The sequence below is a fragment of the Furipterus horrens genome, unplaced genomic scaffold (assembly GCF_987537825.1).
Source record: "Furipterus horrens unplaced genomic scaffold, mFurHor1.1.pri manual_scaffold_2, whole genome shotgun sequence".
NCBI lineage: Eukaryota > Metazoa > Chordata > Mammalia > Chiroptera > Furipteridae > Furipterus > Furipterus horrens.
The window spans coordinates 13,968,175-13,992,467 of record NW_028327172.1 but is presented as its reverse complement, the minus strand read 5'-3'; positions in this window follow the sequence as shown (position 1 = coordinate 13,992,467).

The following is a 24,293-nucleotide window of genomic DNA, read 5'->3' as shown; positions in this document are numbered from 1 at the left end:
CAGAGATATTCATTAAAACAATTCGTTTCGATTTTTAATTTAAAGAAAACATTTTACATTTTCCCTATTTATTATTAAGAAAGCAGTTGTCCCTCGGGCAGAGCGTGGAGGGGGTCGGCCGCCGTGTTTTTGCTGTGCTAGCGGCCAGTGTTGGGCACTTTATAATCCGTCTCTAGTTTGTTTTTCTACTTTGGATAACAAGAGACTTCTGCAGAGAGGCAAACCTTCACACATGCCAGATTTCAGTCGCCAAAATATTAAAAACCCGGGGTTTTGGAGATTGAGACTGTATGGTTTAAATAAAGATATTTAAGTTCCGAAACATAAATATTCAAGATCCTGAAAAAAACATATCATTGCATTAAAATCTGAAACAGGCAGTGGGGGAATCGAGGGGAGAAAATGTTTACTTTTTTTGAGGTTTATCTAATGGAATATAATAAATAGTACATCATGCGCTTTTTTTTTTTTTTAACCCCTCGAGATGTTTAAACAGTACTGTAAGCTGCTTAGCAAAAGTCTAGAAAGAGAAATGCTTGGATTTTCAAAATGCGATTTTCAACCTTAAGCATATTTTCCACATCTTGTATTGTTATAGGATAAGGGTGCTGAGGTCTCTGCAAATTGTGGAATCCATTTCCAGCACAGACCAAGCAAAAAAGAAATAGTATGGCTTCCCTGAGGTTGAAAGAACAAATGTAAAGATACTGCTGATGGAGCAGCCAAAAGCTGTGCACCCGATTACTGCAAGAAAAAAAAAAAATCATATAGATAGATATGGCACAGACAAAAAGCCCGTGGAAGAGATGTTTTCCCAAAAGAAAAACCACAAAAACGTAACAGCTCGGCAGAGTGGTGTTGACATCAGTATGTAATTTTGAGGATATTTTGGGGTGTGTATCCTTTTCCTGCCCCTGACACAAATATTTGGAGGTTGGGACTGTCATTGTTGATAGAAATTAAATTGATGCCGCATTCAAAAGATATAAAAACCATGTTAACATATGGGGCGACTTTGATGATGTTCTGTACAGCAAAAGTATAAGAATCTGATGACATTTTATTGTCACCAATTTTGTGTTTTAATCTGTACCGACCATTGTCTTTAAAAACAGAACTCTTAATATAGATTTTTTTAAATGTAAATTTCTTTATCAAAAGTTTTCACCTGAAGATAAATTTTTTAGTTTAAGTATACCCCTTTCTCCTCTTTTTTTCTTTCTTTTTTCTTTCTTTCTTTCTTTCTTTTTTTTGAATGGTGAAGGTGTGTGACTGTCCATTTGTGAGGCTAGAAAAGAATGCATATATTTTGAAGAGGGGTTTAAAATTGCTGGCTGTAGGAGCAGATTCCTGCAAACGAACTGCCCCCCGGGGAAACCAGTTATTAATACAAGTTTCCAAAGTCATTCTTTTCAGAAGCAGAGTCCAAAAGGCTTTTAAAAATAGTCTTTCTATGACACAATTATTTTCACTTTCTAAGATACTTTTAACATTGTCTTCTAAAATATTTATGCTTTTTAGAGTTGGAAATAGTTTCTCTTTTTTCTTTTTCCTTTATTCCTTGAGGAAAACAGTTTAATGTAAAGTTCAATGAGGAGAAAGGCTCCTTTAACAAAATTGATGGAAAATAGAAGCTTCAAATGGATACCCAATTCCCTCTTTGATTTTGCCAAATAACAACTAAAAATCAAATATTTCCCATAAGACTATCGATGGGATGCCTCCTGAATAAATATGCATCTATTTTTATTTTCATCAAAACAAATCATTTTTGCTAGCCAGTAGTTTTGGAGGCTGGGGGCCCTCACTTCTCTAAGGCTCTCCGTTGAGAACTTGGAGATTTCATTTTATATATAAAATTTTCTTTTCCACGAATTCCCGCAAAGTTGACACTTTCTCTGGGGGGCAGTGGGCTGGGGCCGAGTTGGGACCCCCGATCGACGTTTCGTTGGCCTGAATGCAAGAGGGAAAGGGGTCAACGAGCTGAGAGAAAGACAGATCCAAAAGAAGGGAAGGTTGGCAGACGGATAAAAAGAACAAGACAAGTAAACATTTTTCTAGCTCACTTCCAAGTTAAAACCAATGAAGCTACCCGGTTAAAGAAAGGAAAAAACAAAATTTGTCCCTACCTTTGTCAGATGCAAAGTAATGGGGGAACTTGTTTGCAGAGTGGTTACGACCTGCCCAGAGCTTCTTACCTTAAATCTATACATTTTGAACAAAAACAGCTTGGAGCAATTCTCTCCAAACAACCCCAAATGTTAACCATTCCATCTCAAGATCAGGTTTCTCCCTCAGCCTAGATGGCGATATCAGTTGGGTTTTTTCTTTTCTTTCTTTCTTTCTTTTTAAAAAATATGTATTCTTATGTTTCCAATCCTCATATGTACTTTTTTCATCTTTGGTTGCTCCTTCTGGCCGCTGGATGGGATGGGAATTGTCAGGAGTCCTTCTTTTCAGGACAATTAGCCTCCCACTTGATCATTTTAAGACGGAATGATTTGTTATGGTCACCGAGTTGGGGCTTCCCTCCCCCCAATATTGTTGCAGATACGTAAAGTTTACTGCATGCTGTAAATATGTCAGCTTTGCCAGGGAGTTTGCTAATAAAGAACTCAGAGGTATTATTGATGGAAAAGATAATGTTTTCAATAAGACTTGCCGGGGCTGAAGTTCGAGACATTCCACACCCAGCAAAGCACAGGCGTTTGAAACACCGACCTGCCAGCCGGCCGCGGATGCAGCGCTGGGCCTGCCGGCCGCAGGCCAGGCAGCTGCCCGTTTCTCCACGGTCACTGTGACTCTGTTTTTCGGCACTGTTTTAAATGCCTGGCTGGTTTTAAGAGCTCTGTCTTTTTTAAATGACCTTCTCAGCCATCAGTAGTAGCCGAGCTTATCAGAGAATCACCAGGGACCATTTCCCCAGTCTGATTCCTTTTGCATTTAAGAACTCACCCTGTTGACAGGAGAGAAAAAGAAATCCAACTTTTACATTTGAATCTCATTTTTTCATTTTCAATGGCAACTTCAGAATGGAAAGTGGAATCATTTTTCCTTTCCGTTCTTTTGTGGGTTATTCTTCTGCTTTCTTCTCTTACAAAGAATAAAAGAAATCACAGAAGTTTGGTCTCCATGCACCACGTGGCCCTGTTCTCAAAATCGCAGTCTCTGGCTCTCGGTTTTTGTCATATCGCCCCACATGACACTTTCATCTGGTGCTAATGTGGCCGTCACATGGGCTGGCCCTCAGAATTCCATGCTCATTTACCATTAATCAAATGCATCATTATGAATTGTGTATGTGTTTAGGGCAGACCCAAGCCCCGGCTCAATATTGAAGTGCGTTTTTCATTCATGTTCACCAACAAAACTCACATCTGCTGTGAAGATTAACAGCAAGGCCAGAGCAACATTCTTTGTTTGCCTAGACCAGAAATCGACAACCCTAAATTACAGGTTGGTAAGCAATGCCCAGGTAACATTAGTTTTCCACATAATTCTTATTGCTTAGGGGCCAGCGCAACCACCCCCTGCAAACAGACGCTGGTGAGAGAGAGGAGAGCCAGACAGAGCTATGGGAGAATACCATCTAGGCTTCCAAGGAACCTGGGATTGGGGGAGGGTCCCTCCTTTTGACTGGGGGGATTTTAGTTTTAAATTGCATTTAGTCCGAATGGGGACTTGCCATTCTAATTTGGAAGAATGCGAAGTATTTGCTGGCTGAGCCAGGATGGTTGGGGGTGGGGGCTCAGGAGTGTTAGTGCTGGACGCCTTCAGGAACTGAGGACTGTGTTTTCCTGGGACCCATTCGCCAGTTAGGACGCTATGGGAGCCTTCTGAGTCCCAGAACCTTCCCTGAGAGGCCTGTCTCCTGTCAGTTGATGGGGACCTCAGTATCTTGGGCACATAAAGAGGTTTTTCATTGGGAATTTCCAATGATCAAAGTCTTCCCGAGGATGACGACCACATTTTAGGTAAAAAAAAAATCCTTTCCTGAGCTGTCACAATAGTTCCAGGAGATGGGGCCTGGTGCCTGCTGCCTTGAGACTGGGGGGCCCCGCCCTGACACTGCTCTCCCAACTGGGCTGGGGAGACAGATCTGATTCAGGGTCAGCTCACATTTTGATGTCTGATTGCCAGAAATCCCCAGCGCAGATCGGGAACACGAGAAGAGTTTGGTCCTGAGCAGGGATGAGCGGTGGTATACAGGGACTGTTTTGCTGGCTTGTTTTGTGGCAATTTTTTTCCCCTCCAAGCAGGGAGCTGAGCCTGGATTTTGACTTGGTGGCCCCTCCTAGGGAGGTGGGGCACTCTTGCCCCAGAAAACATCTCTATTGTGAGGCTTTTTGGGGTCACTCCACGGCTCATGAGGTTAAGAGAAGCACGTTAAAAATAAAAACCTCTTTTAGCATATGCCGTTCACGATCCCCCTTAGTCTGTGGCTGGGGAGGCTCAGAGGAGGCAGAGAGTAAGGAGCTGCTGAGTGGGCTCCGGGCCGGGTGCTGGGCTCTATCGTGTGGCTGCCTGGGCATGTTTACAGAGCCCTCCTCCCTCAGAAGTCTCTGTTCTCATCCTGGACGGCCTGGGCCACTTCCGCTCCCTCGAAGGGGAGCTCCAGGGCCCCAGAGCACAGGTTTTCAGCCACGGGGGAGGGACAGGGCAAACAGTTGGTGCAGAAGCAGTGATCTGCAGAAGCAGTTTCAGAGAGCTGAGCCCCATGGCAGCTGCTTGCAGAGAGCTCAGTAGTGGAAGTGGCCCCTCTGCACATGGCTCCTAGTGCCCTGGGGGGGGGGGGGGGCTGCCTTCACCTCCCAGGCTAAGCTCCAGGCTCCATTTTTGTGTCCTGGGGCCCTCTTTCTCAGTGGGGAAGTGGCTCTGAAGCTTATCAAGGAGGCTGCCTCTGGAATCTGGAATGGGCAGCTCAAGGCCAGCAGGTGTGACCTCAGAGGGGTGGACAGCTGCTGTCCCTCCCATTGCATGACCTTCAGGACCTGACCCAGGCTTAGCAGAGGCCTATGGAACAGGGCTTTGGGATGCTGCCTTCTGAGGCCTTTATCTATTCTCGCTGGGACTGTGGCTTAGTCTCAGAATGACCTGAGACTTCACCAAGGGGTTGGGGTACACTCTGTGCCCCCAGCTCTTGGGGACCCTCTTCTTAAGGCTTTTCAGTCCCATAGGAAGGAGGACTCTGGTGCTTAGAATGGTTTATAACCCATCCAAGGCCAGCCATGACCTGAGGCTTTCTGAACCTTGAGCCCAACCTCTGTGAATGATGCTACATGTCACTAAGCTGATAAAAATTCAGGGCCTGGAGACCCTGAATAGGTCTTCTCAGGCAAAGACGGGAGGTGTGGTCTAACTGAGCTGCTTGTGAAAGCCTGGGGATCTGGTCCCCTTTGAGCAGGCTCGCTGTGGCTTTTAGGAACATAGCTCTGGCTTCTTGACATTTTGATTAAAAAAAAAAAAAAAAAAGGATCTGGGTCATTTGGGTTTGCGGTTCAACAAGTCAACGTGGATTGTCTGGCTTTTTGTTTGACACCTGGTCTAGTTCAAGGACAGAGTTTCTGTTTATCAGATATGTGTAGACATGGGTGCCCAATGGCGGGGAGGGAGTCATTTCATTTTTCTCAGCTTCTGCTCCTTGTCAAGGAAGCTGATAAGTCTGCTCTTCTCCATCCTGGGCTGGTTATTTAAATAGGCAGGCCTAAGACACCGCGTAATGGACGGTAGCAGCCCCTTAGCAGAGACACGAATGAATAGTATCGGATATGGAAAGACATTCACTCCACGTGGGAATTTAAACTCACTGTTAACAACAAGAGCGACACATGTACCTGGGAAGAAACTAAAACTCTACAAAAGTATTTTTAGAGTAAGTGAAATAGGTTAATATTTGTACAATGCTTAGCATAACAGTGCCTGGCACACAATGAACACTAGAAGCACTTATTAAATAAAAATAGATGATATTAGAAATAACTTCTCCTCACACTCTAGCTCTGCTCTCTCCCTCTCTGGAAGCAACGGAATTAATCATTTCCTGTATATTCTTCTAGAAATTTCGTGTGCTTGTGTAACTATGTGGGCACACACAATTTTACCTTGTAACGCGAAAAGAGAAGGTTATGAAACAGCTTTGAAAAATATGATCCTTTTTTCGAAACAAACAATGTGTAAGAAATCATCTAGGATCATGTCTTATCAGCACAGGGACAGTGGTTATCTCTGAAAGGTGGGATTGTGGGTGGAGTTTCTTTTTCTTTTTGTGTCCTTTTGCTCACTCCTTTTATAATTCTAATCACTGATTAAAGAGGGGTGTACATAAGCAAATAAGTGAATAGATAACTACAAAGACCCTGGTATTGTAAGAAGGCCCACGCCCTGCCTGGGGGCTCAGGACCCTGTCCTGGAGGTTCCCCAGAACGCCTCCCATTTGCTCCCTGGCAGATCATCAGCCCTGATGTGCATTTGGCTCTGCCAGCCAGGTGGCTCCAGGCCTCCCCTCGGCCCCCTGGACTAATGATCCCACCAGGATATAATGTCCAGGGCCGTCCTACACAGCTTCCCAGCTCTTGCTGTTGTTTGTTTTGCAGCTTGCTATCCCGAAGGCAGTGGGGGGAAGAGACCCTCCCCTCTCTCCTGGCCTGGCCCTGAGGGGCTTGTCTGGTTGGGCCTGACTCCTTATCAGGGAATGAGAGTGACACTCATTTGAAGTGAATCTACTTCTCTGTCCACCCTGAGATCTGAGTCCATGGCCCGGGGCCCTTGCTGTCAGGCAGCTGCCTTTGGGCGTGTGCCTTTGAGATGTGAGCAGGCAGGTTCAGTCCGGCTCTCCAGCTTTGCGGCCTGCTTTCCTCGTGGCACAGTCTGATTCCTGCCGCGGCCAGCAGAGCAGGGGTCCTGGAGGAGGGTCCTGAGTGGGCACAGCTCCTGACTCTGCATATAAGTCTGCAGTCAAACAGACTTGGGCTATGAATGAGGTGCTATTGCTTACCGGCTGTGGGACCTGAAACAGGTCAGTTTCACCTTTCTGAGCCTCAGTTTCCTCATCTCAAAAATGGGGGAAATTCGGTACCTTCCTCACAGTGCTCATTCTCAATTCATTCCTTCAGTACAGATGTTTCCAAGGGCCTCCCCGCATGCCAAGATTACCGACCCTCGTGCAGCCAACAGACATAGTAAACCCCTACATACTCTGTAGGGTAGGACGAAGACATGCTTCCCAGCGGTGAAAGCACGGGGAAAGCGGGCGGGGATAGCAGCTCTGATGTGGGGCTTGCAGGTGGGCAGGAGAGCGTAGGGATTTTCGCGGCCCTTCCACGTATGTGGCTTTGCCTATTTCTCCCAACAGTCCGGGAATCAGACTTCTGCTGCAGGGAGGGGAGGCTGAACTTATTTTCCCACCTGGTTGAGCTGGATAGTCAGTAGAGGGGATATGTCTGACAATATAGAACATCCTTTCCCTCCGTTCTCATCCAAGGGTAACTGGTTGCTTCAGCTTCACGGCAGGGAGAGCTTGAAAGTCACCCCAAAGGCAGCTTGCCCTGGGTGTCCTCACTTCCGCTTCTCCGTTGCTGCTGTCCACAGGGCTGGAGAGGACGAGATCTTGGGTCAGACCAGCCTCCAACCACGACTCTGCCACACGCCCACGGGAGAGCTTGGGCAAGCCTCAGCTTCCTCCTCAGGAGAATGGGTGTAAGGGCAATGCCCACCTTGCCAAGCTGCTGTGAGGATTCCAGACGGTGCAAAGCACCCTCTTAATGCCTAGCACATGCCAGGATGTCTAAGGCAGGGCTGGGTCCTCCGCCAGTGGGGCCCAGTGTCTGGACTCAAGACATTGTTCTCCTTATTACAAAGCCACACACCAGGTCCTAGCTCATCTGGGGCCCACGTGAAGCTGGGGGCTCCAGAGAAATTTCATCCTTTTATTTGGCTTTTGTCTTCCAGACCCTGGCTGAATGCGCCCACCCACCTGCTGCTCCGCCAGACCCCCATCAGGAGAAGAAAGTTGTGAGGTAGAGGCCAGTAACAGAGATGGGTTTGCAGGTGCGGGCTGCAGGAGTGATTGGGACTCCAGAGCTTCTGGGTGATGGGACCTTCTGGGTGACAGGGCCAACCACAAAACCTGCCCCTCTGCTCTCCTTCCCCCAACGCTTCCCAACTCAAGAAGGCAAAGCTGGGCTTGGTGTTTTTTCCCTCCCTCCTCTCATCTGTAAAATTGAGACATTACAGTTCCAAAATGGGCTTTGAGCCTGTAGAAATTAATCCGGTTTGGCAGGAGGTCTGCAAATAAACATATTGTTTCGATTGGTGTTGACATTTGGATTGTGAGAAGGTTTGAAAATGTAACTGTAGTTGGGATTTTCCAGCCGGTCCAAGTTTTTTCGTGGAGGGGGCTCAACAGGCATCACTGATGACTGGGAGAAGGGCTGCTTCTCACCAGCCCTGGGCCCTGGGCGAGGCTGCAGGCGCCGGGCTCTGAGCCTGCGCTACAGGAGGCAGCTCACGCTCCTCGGGGGGTAGGCATTTCAGGATGCTCAGCCTCTTGGGGCAGCTGGGGCAATCAAGCACTCCAGGAGTGACCTAAAACATTTAGAGCACCTACTATGTGTCTGCACCTTATAGGGCAACTCCATTCAGTCCTTGTACCAGTGGGCAAAGTCTGTATGATTATCTCCATTTTATAGACTGGGACACCGAGAATCTCGAGGTTAACTAACTGGCCCACATCACACAGGATAACGTGAGGACTTGAGCTCAGCCCTTTCTGGCTCCTGATGGCTTACCCTACACCGCCTACTTGAGGCCAGGAACTTTCTGGGAGGTTATCTCACCAAGGAAAGGGCTCTTTGTCTCAGGGAAAGGGCAGAGCCTGAACTGAGCTTACTTAAGTTGGTGTTGTGTTGGGTCAGCGGTTCTCAACCTGTGGGTCGCAACCCCTTTGGGGGTCAAACAACTCTTTCAACAGGGGTTGCCTAAGACCATCGGAAAACATATATGTAATTACATATTGTTTTTGTGATTAGTCACTATGCTTTAATTATGTTCTATTTGTAACAATAAAAATACATCCTGCATAAGCAGATATTTACATTATGATTCATAACAGTAGCAAAATTACAGTTATGAAGTAGCAACGAACATAATTTTATGGTTGGGGGTCACCACAACATGAGGAACTGTATTAAAGGGTCGTGGCATTAGGAAGGTGGAGAACCACTGTGTTGGGTAGCCAAAACTGCTAGCTAGCTCCAGAGCATATCTGGGATGCTTGTGAATTTAAGTCCCCCTTTACCATCCCGCCGCCATGGAAGTGGGTCTTCCCCCCACCGCGACCTGGACTCTGTGCACTGGAGCTCACCCTTCAGTGGCCTTTGAGCCCCCAGAGCCAGCGCCTCTCACCCAGCAGAGAAGCAGTCTGGCTCCCTGTGGGAGGCGACGGTCCAGGAGAAGACCCCTCTTCACGGCGGAGCTGCACACAGCTTTCAGCCATGAATCCAGGATGCCGGGTGTGTGGGAGGGGCAGACACCTCACTTTTGGGAAAGGCTTGGTGATTTCTGCACTTGGCAGCTCCCATGTCCCGTGCCTCATCTCCCAGCCTCGCAGCTTCTGAGCTGCAAAGACCGAATCCCAGGGGCCTCAATCACTGGGACTCCCTTCTCCTGCCTCCTTCCCACTCCTCTGCACCTGTCCCTGCATAGCTGAGCATGGCTGGGAAATGCACACCACTATGCTGCCTGGTCTCACTCTAACCTCGTCATCAGGAGCCTCCTGTGGAACATCCTCCAAGTCCACGGCCAGCTGATTATTTCACCAGGTGTCAGACCAGATACAGCAAGGAGCCTCCAGGCGGGGCCTCAGTGCTCCCGGGGATGTAGGCCCACAGCACCTGCATCTCCTTTTGCAGCCTGGCGGACAGGAAGTGGGGCTTGTAAGCTGGCAGCCCAGGTCCAGCCCCAGCCCCTGGCTCCATTGGGGGGCAGGGGTGACCCCATGCCTGGCCACAGTTCTTTTTGCTGCCCCTTCTGCTCTATCCTTCCTAACCCTCTTTGGGGTTCTGGGGGTAACAGAAGTCTCCTAGGGATTGGACCTATCTTCTCTATTCTGATAGATGAGGGCAGTTTCTACCACAGACACCCCAGGCTAAGAGAGACCTTGTCTCTGCACCCTAACACACTGGGGCTCCCTTTTCTCTGCCCCTGCCCCCTGTCCTCATTTTATTTGACTCTTCAGCACTTAACTTCTTATATTCAAAGGCTCAAAACCATGACTAGGAGTTTGACCTGTCACCATTCTGGGAGCAAATGTTTGGGCTTAGATTTGTCTGGATTTTTACTTTTTATTTATTTATTTATTTTGTGGGCTAGCTTTGCCTTCAGGAGGTGTGACTCTCCAACTGGGTCTGAGGTTCTGGAAATCAGGAAGGTTTGTATTATTTCAAAGTTCAGAAAAATCACTGTGGTTTTGGGTCACGGTGGGGTTTGATTTGCATGCTTGATAGCAGTGGTGGCTGGGGGCGTTCAGAGCTAGCCCTCTGCAGGGTCTTCAGAGGGTCTGCGTGAGAGACACTCAGGTGTGTCCCTGTGGATTGGGCTGGTCCTGGGCCAAGCCCAAGTGACGGGCAACCCAGCGAGGGGCATGGTGTGGTTCTGGGAAGTGAGATGGAGAATTCGCTCTCCCTTCAAGCTGCCTATCACAGAGCACGCCTGGATATGATTTCCATGGACGCATGGGAGGAGATTTGGGGGGAAAGCATGAAGAAAGAGCTGAGCTGGGAGTCTGCTGGCCCCAGAAACCGTGATGTGAGTGAGCAGCCCGGTGTCTGCGTGGGGAGTGGCGGGGGCGGGGATGGGGGGAAGTCCTGTGTCTGCCGCCCGCCCTCTGGGTGGCTGGAGGAGCTGCTTACCTCCTCTGAACTCCTGTCTCCTCACACGTCCTCCTAAGGCGCGTCTGAGAATTACAGGGGATAATGTTTGTAGAAACTCACAGAGGAGGTCAGAATATGTTAGTTTTCATGAGCTCTACGAAGAGCCTGTCCCTCGTTAATCATGTCCTTCCCCAGTGAGCACAATGCTTGGCTCTTCTCGAAGCCAGATGGGACCTGGCCTCGTGGTTATTACTGTCAGTTTTAGTGGCAAGCTTGTTCCCCTGATCGGAGCTCGGAGCTGGAGTCCTGAACTGTCCTGCCTTGCCCTGGAAGGATCCCTCCTCTCTGGGCACAGTGGTCTTCCTGCAGTGGACACTAGTCTTTGCTTACCTCCCAGGGTCTTATTCCTGCCAAGGCTTATCATCTCCTGTCTCTGAAAATAACTCGATCCATTTCCATCTTCCCAGGGCTGGAGGAGCCTGACTCCCCACCCCCCTGCCCGCCCCCTGCCCACCCCCTACCCGCCGCCCCAGTCACAAGGAGTTCCCACAGTCTTTGGGTTTTCATTTTTTGGATCAGTGTGCTGGAGCTTGCAGCCCTTGGTAGAGCACCCTTGGGTTTCTAGCTATGGTTTAAAAATACTCAGTGCCTTTGGCCTGGTGACTGTCAGTCTGGTAGCCTCGAATTTTGGTCTGTAAGTAATAATATTGGTCTTGATTTACTGACTGACTTGGCTTTCTGTTCTGGGTACTTACTTGATCCTCACTGTTGCCCTGGGGCTTTATAGCACTGCCCCATTTTATAGATGAGGAATTGAGGCTCAGAGAGGTTAAGTAACATATCCAAGCTCACACAGCTTATAGTAGCAGAGCTGTGGCAGCAAGCCAGGTCTCTGACACCATGGAGAACCATCTGTTCTGCACAGATTGAAATGAAGGGAAGCTGGTGCTCAGAGGGCCCCCTCAGCCTCCGACTTAATCAGTGGCCCCAAATCTCTTCAGAGTCCTTCTCCATTTGGAACAGGTTGGGTGAAAAGCCCCCGCCAGAAACCCATCTTCAGCCTTGGAAGACATGAGCGGCTGGCTGCTTCGCCAGGCTGGATCCTCACAGCCTGTTCAGCAGGTACACGTGGTCGTGAAAGGTGAGCTGTTGCGAGCAGAACCGCCTGGAGGCTGTGTCGGAGGCGGCCCTGATTAACTTGCTGTGGCCCCTTTCAATCCCCCCGTCTGTTCTGCCACCAAAATCACGAGCCTCAGGACGACAGTCACACAGCCCTTCCCTGGCAGAGGAGGAGCCCAGGTCCCGGTCAATGCCCCAGTGTTCCGCTGGCCTCGTCCTCGTCAGGGTTGCTTTGCCCTATTCCAAAAGGATCTGCTGCTATGCCATGGGGGCTTTACAGGCTCGGGGTTCGCTGGTGGGAGCACAGAAGGCTTTTTGTGGCTGATTTGAAAAGGACCTGTCATCTTTGAGGATGATAAACAACCTTTGATGAGAGAGTCACGTTTGCATATGGAATGGCACAATTTACTTGTCAAAAACCATTTTTGTTTCCTCTCACCCTGTTGGGGCAGAGTAAAATGATGCAGGAAGGCTTCTGTCCCAGTCTCCACGCTTTCCGAGATTTCTCCTCCTGTTTCCTTCTTTCCTTCTGTGGGGCCGGCCACCCCATTTGCTGCGCTGAGATGTCCCACTGGGTCTATGCTTCAGTAGCTCCTCAACTGCACCCACGTTGCTCAGTCACAGGCTCTGGGTCAGCATCTCTCACTGAAGTGACCTGGCGCCTGGTCTCTGGGCTTTGCTCCTGCCTGCCTTGGAGCCTCATAGTGACTGGGATGATCTAGTCTGATCCCGTTGGCCTCCGCTCCCTCCTGCCCTTCGATTTTCTGCTATGGCCTCCTTCAGGCAGGTTTCTGGCTCAGCGTATTTGCATGTGCTGTTCCTTCTGCCTAGAACGCTCTTCCCCCAAATGGTGACGTGGCTCTGTCCTCATCAGTAGGTTTTACCACGGTTACTTTCTCAATGAGATCTTGTCTTTCTATACTGTTTCAAATGAAAGCCCTCTGTTCCAGCAGGTTTCAAGGCCCTACCCATAAATTAGTATTTATAAATTTTTATTCTTTTTTCTTAAAGAGTCTACCCCCGTCCTGTTAACTTACACAAGCTTCAGGTTCCACAAAAATATCTGCCCCTTCATCTGACAACTTGCCTGTTTTTGTTTTGTTTATTATGTCTGTTCCTCTACCATTAAAACATAAACTCCATGAGGAAAGAGAATTTTTGTCTTAAAAAAAGTTTTATACCCCAAAATCCCAGACAGTGGCTGCACATAGTAGGAGCTTAATTAATGTTGCTGCATGTATGTATGTCACTCCCAGGTTCACATTTCCAGGGCTTCATGTTTCTCATAAGAAAAAGGCAAGCCTCCTTAACACACCCTCAAGGCCCTGCCCTTCTGTCTGCTCCCATTTGTGCTAATATTCAGACACAGGGCTTTTGCACATGCTGCTTCCTCTCCTTGATGTGCTTTCTCTCCTCTTGGCCCCCTTGTCCTTCAGGTCTCTTAAATGCTTGACCCTGGGGTTATATACTTTCAAAGGACCTTGAACTTTCTCTCAATACCACTTGCTTCCATAATCATACACCACCCATGCCATTGCTGGTTTAGTATTTATTTTCCCTTAAGGACCGTAAGCTCAGTGAAGGCAGGGCTGTGCTTGTCTTGGGTGTATGGCTGTGTCCCTAGCATACTGTCTGGTATCTGATGCTTTTCACTGACTCAGTAAAATAAAAACAGTTGGGGAAAGACAGGAATGAAGCACATGTCCAAATAAAAACAGTCACTGCATCTATGGCACGTCAGAGCTGGGGAGGGCGTCTAGAGATGATCGAGTTTACAACTTGGTGACCGTGCTCCCCAGAGATGTCCCACAGGCTGCCGCTACCTGTATGCACATGTACAAGTATATGCATGTGTGCATGTGCAAATGTGTGCAGGTGTACGGGCGCATATGTACGTATATGGGGGGGGAGGCTCAGGGAGGTAAAAGGAGTGGCAAATGGATAGATCTCAGACTGCCATTTGCACTTCAAACAGAGCAGTCTCATTTTTATCTGTTCATATAGTAAACTTCAGCTTCTGGTTTTGTTTGAAAAGGAAATGAAGTTTCCAGCCAAAATCAAATGGGAAAACGGCTGGTCTGATCAAAACCCTCCTCCCTGTTTTATGAATGAGTAAACTGAGCGGCCCAGAGAGGTAGAGGTACTTGCCCAAAGTCACAGAATGAGATCCAAACCCTGGGCTGGGGGCAGGTCCCTCATGCCCAGCCTACGCTTTCTGGTTTTGGCAAAGCATCATGTCATCTCAGCTGTGAGCAGGTGGCCAAGCACCTGGATGTCCTGGAGCTTATGGAAAAGCCCCAGGGATCACCAAGCTCTAATCCCATCATGTGAATCAGGAATAATTTTACTTGCAAGAGACATGACTTCCTAGATGCAAGCAGTAAAAGTCACGGAGTTGAGTACACATACCCGGGGGAAAATCTCAGTACAGAAAGCTAACTTTCTTTTAAGTCTTTCGGTTCATGTTCACTGGCCAAGTTCATTTAGAGGTGCTCCTAGCAGATACATAGCAGCAGATAGCAAAGGTTTTAGAAAACTTTGTGGGAGCAAGTCTTAATAGAGAAATAATTCTATCTGTTTCATGGTATACATGCATGGGTGAATACCAAAAGTATGAAAAACATAATTTCTTATATTTTTTGATGCTGAAACAAAGTACCCATGGCCAGCAGGATCTCAATGAGGAAAGAAGAACCATTATTTTTCATTCTTTAAAATAAATCTTTAGTTTATTATCTGATTACAAAAGTGATAGGTACTGATGAAGAAGTAGAACATTGCAGAACTATACATGACTTAGAAAGTGAAAGTGTTTTAATATTGTGTCCCCTCCTCAACCTCAGTTAAGACTGATTTGTTTTTAAACCTACTGAGTGTCTGTGTCTATTCTAGGCACTGGGAGGACAGCAGTGAACAAACGCAGATGTCATTTGTGCCCTCAGGGGACTCATAGTTGAATGGGGAAGAGAGATATGAAATCATCACACAATTGTAAAAATGCAACTGCATTGTGCATTAAAAAGGAGAGAGATAAAGGTATAAAACTGGGGAAAAGAACCTTGAGAAGGTCTGGTAAAGCTTTGTTGAGGGTGGGGTCAAGACGGAGTTGGAATCTGTTAAGTATGTGATGATGCTGATGACCCCTGGCTGGTGTGGCTCAGTGGACTGAGCACCAGCCTGCAAACTGAAAGGTCAGTGGTTTGATTCCCAGTCAGGGCATGTGCCTGGGTTGTGGGCCAGGTCCCAGGCTGGGAGCGTGTGAGAGGCAACCCATCTATATATCTCTCACACACATTGATGTTTAACACCAATGTGTAGTTGCCTCTTGCACACCCAAAACCAGGGACTTGGCCTACAACCCAGGCATGTGCCCTAACTGGGAATTGAACCAGTGACCCTTTGGTTCACAGGTCAGCACTTAATCCACTGAGCCATACCAGCCAGGACAATAAATAAAATCTTAAAAAAAAAAAAAAAAAAAAATGTATGTGAAGATGGGAGGAAAGACTTGTCAAAGAAAAAAATAAATGTCTATGCAAAGGCCCTGTGGCAGGAGAGAGAAGCTCAAGGCTGTGGTAGTCACTGGTTCATGGTAGCAGACACATCCAGGGGATCTGTGAAGACCATGGCAAGATTTTTGGATTCTTGTCCTAAGAGTAAAGGAAGCTATGACCTGTTTTAAGTAAATGTGAGTCTGATTAAATTTTTACTTGACATGGATTCTTTCTGATTCAATTAATGCTTTGTAGGTTGACTTAAGCAGAGGAGGTATTTTATTAGCTCATGTGGATGCAGCTTGATCTAGGGGCTCAAACCATGTCCCCAGTTTCACTCAGTCTTGTCATCTGCCCTGCTGACTCTATTTCCAGGCTCCACATGGGGCATCCTGCAGCACTGGGTACTCAGACACCTTCTTTCTACTTGCCCCACAATGACAAATAGCGCCTCCCACTGCCAGCATGTCAGTTTCATCCCTGCTCTGGCCAGTGTCAACCCTGGAGCCAATCATTGTGATCAAGGGAATGTGATCCTCTGGTTGGCCAGGACCGAATCACATGCTCCAGAAGTGGTTGTGGGTTCACCTCTGCCCAGAACCCCATGGCTTGGCACAAAGCAAATCCACATGATGAAGGGCAGAAGAGTGGTCACCTCTGTGGCTGGGGATTCGGATTGACTAAGAGAGGGTACAGGGTGTCTTCTGAGAGGGTTGAAAATGTTCTATATTTCAATGTGGGGTAGCGATATGGGGGTGTATGTGTATAAAAATGTATGGTATGGACATGTAAAATGTATATACTTTACTGTATGTAAGCTATAACGAGATTTTTTTTTAAGTCCTGGCTGGAGAGTGGGGAAGAGATTGTTTCCAGAGAAAAATCAGGACACTGTTACCAAGGGAAGGGTGAATGATGTTCATGATAACATATTAATATAGTATATGTATATGCATATGATACACAGGTGATTTTTAACATAGTGTTGATATTACAGTCCAAACTTTATGTAATTTTTTTTCGCTTAATAAATCTTGGGCACCTCCCCATGATATGACCACCACATTATGCCATGGATTTAATTTCCTTAGGCAAATGAGCTTGTCTCCTCAGCAGGCCTTGCTGGAAGGGACACACCAGAAGTGTGCTAGGGACCAGCCCCCTGGAATGACCCATTGCCTACAGAGCGGTGATGTTGGCTTGGTCAGGGACTGCAGGCCTTGCTGTGCACAGTGGCCTCAGCCTTCCAGAACTGAGCAACTTTCTGTCCTCTGGGACCTCTTGTCTTTTCCTCCAGGCTTTCTGCTTTTTCTGGCATTCCCTCTCACATTCCCTCACTCCTACTAGGTGGTTAAGGACTCTGTCCATGCCTCCCAAGCGCCTCTTCCTGCAGGGAGACACAGTACTTCCTCTTTGTGTCTAAAACAATGAACTTCTAAAACAGTCTCTCCCAAGACGCAGGGCAGTGGTTGGGAAGGGGGCTCTGGCTCCAGCTACCTCCTCACTGTGGGCTACCTGCAGGTCTTTGCGCAAACCATTTGCTTCTCTGTGCTTTGCTTTGTCCTCTGTATATGGTAAGAGTCATAGCAGAAGAGTGGGTTAGAGTGCTTGGCACACAGTAGGAGCTTTATCTGTGCTGGGAGTGTGGGAAAAATGGTGGGAGCATTCCCAGCTGTGTTTACAGCGTTCCTCCCTCCTCTGGTTCTGGCTCACTTCAGTGCTCTCTTTAATCCCCTCTGTCTGGTTTGCTCTCCTTTTATTCTTTCTTCCCAGAGCCTCTTTTCTTTGCAAGGAAGGGGGTGAATACTTCAGGCTCTTCTTGGGGCGGCTGCCCCAGCCCTACATGGTGCCTTGAGCTCAGGAATGCCTGTGGATAGGTGCCCCTGGAGCCCCTTCTCTTCCCCTATGGCCTGACATCCACCCAAGCTCTGTTTGTGTTCCTCTGGCTTAGGAATCCCTTTACCTGTGAGCATCATTGGTGAAAAGGGCTCAGGCTTTGAAATTAGACCTGAATTCAAACACAGCGTGGAGAAGCTTCACTCTTGAGGTAATCTCAGTGTCCTCGGTCAGGAGATTTGGCCCATGCTTCCCTTGGCAGGGTTAGGAGGATTAAATGAGGTCATGCATGTGTGTCGGGCACACAGTAGGTCTTCAATAGATGCTTGTTCTCTTTCTCTTCTGCCCAAGCAATGAGATTTATTTGGCAGCCTTGTTTGAAGTATGTGGTCCAATTAATAGGGGCTATATTACTTTGCTAGGGCTGCCACAAAGAATGACTATAGACTGGGTGGCCTAAACTAGAGAAATGTATTTTCTCACAATTCTAGAGTCTAGAGGTTTGAGATCAAGGGTTGGTTCCTCCTGAGGCCTCTCTCCTTGTCTTGTTCATGGGTGTCTTCACATGGTCTTTCCTCTGTGTGTGTGTGTGTGTGTGTGTGTGTGTGTGTTCTAATCTCTTCTTATAAGGACAACAGTCACTGGACTAGGGACAGCCCATGTGACCTCATTTTACATAAATCACCTCTTTAAAGGCCCTGTCTCCAAATACAGCCACATTCTGAGGTACTAGAGGTTAGAACTTCAACAGATGCATTTTGCAGGGATAGAGTTCAGGCCATAACAAGGGCCTTGAACCAAAGCAATTTTCCTGCCTGTCATTCATTGTTATAGATTCCTTACTGTGGGCCTTGAAGGTTTTTTGAGCTTTTCCCCAAAGGGCGCTGATCTCTAGGAGGGAGCCTCCTCTTCTCGGCTGGCTCCTAAGAGTAGGGATTAGCTAAAGCCACTGGAATGGGCACCAAGGAAAAAGGGGACTCAGGAGGGAAGCTACCTGGCCAGGGAGACATCCAGTCACGGCAGAGTGCTCCACGTGTTCCCTGGATTACAGTGGGGTCTGGGGCGGGGGCTGGGCCCCGCCATTTCCTGCAGTGGTCTCTTCAAACCTGACTTTGCCACGTCACAGGCTTCTGGGCTGCCAGGCCTGGGTGTGGGGCTTTGGGGAGCAGACAGGACAGGCAGACTGTTTTGGTGAGACGGGCAGACTGGCAGACATGCCTGGCATTGGGGTGAGATGGCATGAGCTGGAGGCTAATCTCATTGGCGGCCACATCCGGCATCTCCTGAGGCTCCTTCCTGTTCCCTTGCCCACAGCCTGATGCCCACTTGCAGACAGAATGCAGACTAAGCCTGAGCAAGGCTCAGGGTTGACACAGGTATCTGGACCTCGCAGCCGCTGTTATGGCACCTGACCCCTGTGACAGGTCCAGCAACTGACCTGATCTGTGCTGAGGGCATGAAACTTGAGTCTCTGTGCCCTGCGACAAAGAAGGTCTACCAGCCTTTACAGTGATTCCTATGTTACGGACAGATGTGGGCCAGGTTACGACGTGGCTGAAGCACACAGTCCTTGTTTCATGAGAGAGAGGCTCGAGGGTTGAGGGCCAGGGCCATGTGCAAACACTTCAGAGATTATTGGAGCACTCTGGAATGTGAAGATTGACCAACACTCTTTGGGACAGATGAGATGGAGAGACAAAGCCACATACCTGGGGGGGTTTGCATCTCTCAGTTGTGTGTAGGAGCTGAGGAACTTAGGAATTTGTCCAAACAAAGGTCTAATCATAGACTCTTGATCTACATCGATGTCCATACATATTGAGATTTTTTCCTGATTAGATCATGTATAAATGAAACCACATGAGCACATTTGATCATCAGACAAGAATAAAAACCATTGTCAGGTTTTCCTCTTTGCCTTGGCCACCAGGAAGCTCTTGGTAAGATCTAGGTTTCAGTTGCTCTATCTTTTGTATCTCCAGTTTCTGACACAGTTCCCTCTTCCTTTCTCTTAGCTAATATCTATCACTTAAATTATGTACAAGCTATCACACTGCATACCGCACTTGGTATGGAATCTGGAATAGTATAGGTACTCGTGTGTGTGTGTGTATGGGAGGTGAGAAGTGATACTTCTGGCATATATAGGGATGAAGAATGCTAACTTATATAATTCGTAATCTGATTTTATTTAATAACCAAGTGCCGTTGAGGTACAAAATGAGTTTATTTAACCTTCATAACAACCCTAGAAGGTGGGTATTATCCTCATTCCCGTTTAGCAGATGAAGACACTGAGGCAGATGGAAATGCAGTAACTAGGCCAGAGTCACCTTGGCTATGAAGTGGCAAAGCCAAGGTCTGATTCCAGGCAGCCTGGCCCCAGAGCTCCTGCTCTAGATCAGTGCGTTAGGACTTTTTTGTGCTGTGTCACAGTGTAGCCACTGGTCACATGTGGCTACTGACACCGAAGACATACATGCCTGGTGTGACTGAGGAACCGAATTTTAAATTGAATTGAATTTTTGTTTTACCAGCGGCCTGCTGCTGGTGGCCGCCGCACGGGACAGCGCAGCTCTAACAGCCATGCTTCCTCCCACTCCTGTTGGTGCGAAGGCAATCTGGGGCACCAGAGTGGAGTTCATTACAATTTGCATATCAAGAGCCTTCAAACATTCCTTCTCCTCCTTTCCCTCCCTTTCCTTCTCCTTCATCATAACTAACATTGGCTAAGCACGTACAATTTGCACTTAATTACCCTTCAAATCTTGGGACCTAGATACCTGTCCTAGTATACCTGGTCGACAGAAGAAAGGACCCGCACTTAAAGAAGGTAAGTGTCTTGGGGAAAGTCCTAAAGCCAGTAAATAGCACAGTCAGACTTCGAACCGAAGTCTAAATGACGCTAATGCCAAATTATGTTTCTCGGGGCTTTTGTTTGCTGGTTTGTTTTAAAGTAAAATGTGCTCTCCTCACTGCTTCGGCCACAGGCCTGTCAGTTTCCAACAAAGTGAAGTTTGTGCCGCTGAGTGCAGTCAGCATTTTTGCAGGAAGAAGAGAGGAAGCCAGAGGTGGAGAGCAGAGGCGGTGAGGCGCTGGGTCAGCACAGATGTGAACAGCTGGTGAGGACACGCATCGCAGCGAAGGCTCGGCGGCTCCCAGGGGTCGCCGGGGCGGTGCCCCGGGAGCCCAGGGCCAGACCCACCTCCAGCAGGAAAGGTCTCATGCTGAGAGAAGGGTCAGAACAGGATACCTCAGTTTCCTCGTCTGTCTAACGGGGACAAGAGTGATTGAACAAGACAGTGTCTGAGAACATGCCCGGCAAATAAAACGGTGGCGGTCCTCCCTGTCTCCAAGTTGGTCCCTGGGGTAGAAGCTCCTTGGCAGGGGCGCAGCCTTCTGGGCACAGCGCTGTCTCCGTCTCCACTGTGGGCGAAGGAAGGAAAGCAGCTCGTTAGCTGAGGGGTTGGGGTGGGTGGTGGGGGTTGCTGTGCATGGCTGTCAGCTGAGATCACTGCCTCGCCCTCCCAGCTGCCTGGGGATATTGTGAGGTTGCAGAGACAGGGAGAGGAAGCTCAAGCTTGGGGGCCTCTTGGTGGGGCTAGAGAGGAGAGCAGAGAAGGAGAACGTTAATGAAAAAAACATTCCTCGTTCAAGGTGACTTAAAGGGTTTGGGGCTGGTTGGGTCAGGGTCTGGCTTGGGCTGAAAACCAGTCCCCCAGATGTGGAGGGGCCAGGCTTGGGACATCACGGAAGAGGAAGCTCGTGCACGCCCAGCTGACTGACCCATTCAGGGGCTGCTGACCCCCCGAAACCCCCGGCTCTGGAAAGACACCTGAGAGGGAGCAGCTGTGAGCTCCTGGGACCAGAAAATCCTGGTGGATGAGGACTGTCCTGTCCATGGCTTTCCTCTCGCTTTGCAAATTGCGCACCCTCCTTGGTACCTGACTCCCGACTGCATTTGAATCCAGGGGTGCCTGCTGGAGGCTTCTGGCCTGATCCAGAGATGATGCATGCTAGGCCCAGCCTGAGAAATGGAAGAACCTGCCAAGATGCTAAGGCGAAGATGGGTTTCTAAGACCACACCCAACTCAGCTGCTAACTTGGCCACTAGACAATTTCTAGACTTGCAAAGAGTATACAATATCTGATGAGCGTCTGAATAAGGGGCCCTCCCAATCCAGCCACAGAGCTTGTCCTTAAGACAGACCTGTCAGATAGGCATTCTCATTTTACAGTTGGGGAAACTGAGGTACAGGAAGGTTAAGACTTCAAGCCATACAGTTGAGAATGATGCAGGGCTGGGATCGATTTCTGATCCAAGGCGAAGAACCCTCTTTCAATTTATGCCACCTCTCCCACTTCTCCCAGAGACCTTGGAAGAGACAGTCCCAGCCTGGAGGGGCAAAAAGTATCCGTGATCTGTCTCCAGGCCACTTTGACAAAGGGCAAAGGTCCCATTTCTTAGAACTAAGGCCCTGGGAAGCTGAAGGAATAGATCAAAGCCACATGGAACCAAGAATAGACCCAGCCAGTGCTGGGACCCCCATTCCCTGTTCCATGCTCGATTTCATCATAACTGGCCTTCTGGCAGTATGTTTGAGGACACACGGAGTCCACTTCATTCCTTCAGGAAATGTTTACTTTGGGGGAGTGAGGCTGTGGTTGGCTATGTAGACAAATGCATCTTTTTTCCCCTGTTAGCCCCACCAGATTAGGGACCAAGCTACCCCTCTCCTGAGTGCATCAGCGTCTCCAGGAGCTCAGCTGCATCAGGAAGCTGCAGAACGTGATGAAGGCCGTAGGCTGGCTCAGAGGTGAATGCCCGCCTCCCGAAGTCCCCTGTTCAGCATCTGAAAGCATTTACAGGCCAGATGGCAGCTCAGGCCCTCACAGGCTCTGGAAGAGACTCTGGGAGTCATTTCATCCAACCTTTATGCCATAGGCGGGTAAACTGAGGCCCAGAGGCGGGAAAGCACTGCCCACAGAGGCTTCTGACTCCTAGTCCAGGGAGCCTTCCAGAAGTCCACACCGCCTTTCTGGAGAAGACCTGATGTGGCTGGGCAGGAAGTGGAGAGTCAGGGGCCTGCTCAGAGGTTCTGGGAGGAACCAGCCCATGGACTATTCGAAAGAGCCTCTGGGCTTCAGGCTTGTGAAGATGCAGGAAGTCCCTCTCTTTCCTAGGTCTTGCTTGGCTCTGCTTGTGCCCAAGACCAGATGAGTGCACTCCTCCTCTTCTCTTCAGGGGAGAGAAAGGCCCTCTGTCAGCTCTGACCACGAGAACATTCTCCACGCAAGGACTGCTCACATCTCCAGTGGGTTCCAGAGAAAACTAGATAGGAGAGTTCTCAAGAGAACCAGGCTGTAAAGTGTTCCTGGGACCAACAGCTCTGAGAGGACATGACACCCCCAAGCCAAGCACCATTTTCTGGCCATGGACTAAATGTCACCCAGAGTCCCCTGGAGAAGCAGAGGAAACAGAGTAACGTAGGGTGCCGTGACTTGCCCAGGCCCACAGCGCTGGGAATGGAAGGGGACAGGGCAGGTGGCAAACCCAAGTCTGTCCTTGATGTGACACCTCCAGCTCGTCTTGAAAACAATGATCAAACTAGCACATTAAAAAAAAAAACAAACTAATTGTCCGTTTGCATTCATTTTTGCCCACTTCAGACACTATATCCTCCGGCCTTTATTTTCTGTTTTAAATTGAAGTTGTAAATCCCTGGCACCTCCCCAGAAAACAAAACCCAAACCAAAAAATCCTCTCAAGTCCGGAGAGATGCGATGGGCAGGGAGTGCAGCTTCCGGCATCTTCCAAAGTCCAGGGCTCCCATATTTCTGTTCGGAAGCAGAAAGACTTTTCTTCCCCCTTAGACAATGTGGTTCTAATATATATCAACAGAGCCAAAGAAAAGACCTTTTTTTTTTTTTTTTTAAGAAGTTAACTTCATTTCAAGAACTTGTGTGTTTCTCATTAGTAACGCTGTCTTTTGAAATCCAGCCCAGGGAGGCGATTCCAGTTGAAATCAAAACTGATATGCAGGGCTTTCACTCCAATGCCGCTCTGTCCCTCACGCGCTGCCTCCTTGGGGCTGATGGCTGCAGGGATGGGACAGGCAGGGCAGGCGGCCAGCTCTCTGGTCCCCCAACCCATGTTCCCATGTCTGTAGCGGGTGTCAGTGAGGCTGGGGAGTTCAGGAGGCAGGGGGGTCTTTCAATCTGGCGCACTTCTCACCTGATGAAGGGGGTTGAGACTGTAAACTTGAGCCTGAAGACCTTGAAGGAGGGAAAGCAAGACCCCTCGGCTTGGTGACCTGGACTCTGGGGGCCTCCCGAGGGCAGAGGGCTCCAGCCACCACCAGAGCCATGAGCTGAGAAAATCTTACCGGAGAGATCATGGTCAACTAGTCCCTAGAGGAGCCACACTGACTCCCAATATCTATGTTTTTCGAGCTGTTTGAAGCAGAAAACTCCCACTTTTTACTTTGGGGACCCCCTTCAGCATTTCTTCTCCGTGAGACCAGGCCTCCTGCAGAACGTTAGGAAAATAGAAGAGTCTTTCCGCAGTCAGCCCTGGTCACCCTCCTGCTGGTGGGGCTGCTTTCTCTGGACGGGTCGTTTTCTGGATGGAGGAGGAAGGCCAAGAGCCATTCGTTCTCCTCTTGCTCTTCTCTTCTGTCCACTACTCCCAAATTGCATTATTTTTTCATCAAAAAACCTTGGTTTTAGGAGAGCTGATGTGGCCTACTGTTCATGTCAAAGGGATTTATTTCAAGGATGACAGACACCAACAGGATGGCTGCCCCCACCTAGCCCCCTAATCAAATTTCCCTCATCCCTCAAGACCTAGCAATGTCCTTCCTTCCAGGGAAACCTTTCGCCACCCGCCACTGCTTGGTGACGGCTACAGCCTCAGGGTTCAGCTTGGACCACTCCCTTTACAAGGAATGGGATGACATTTTTGAAAAATCAGACC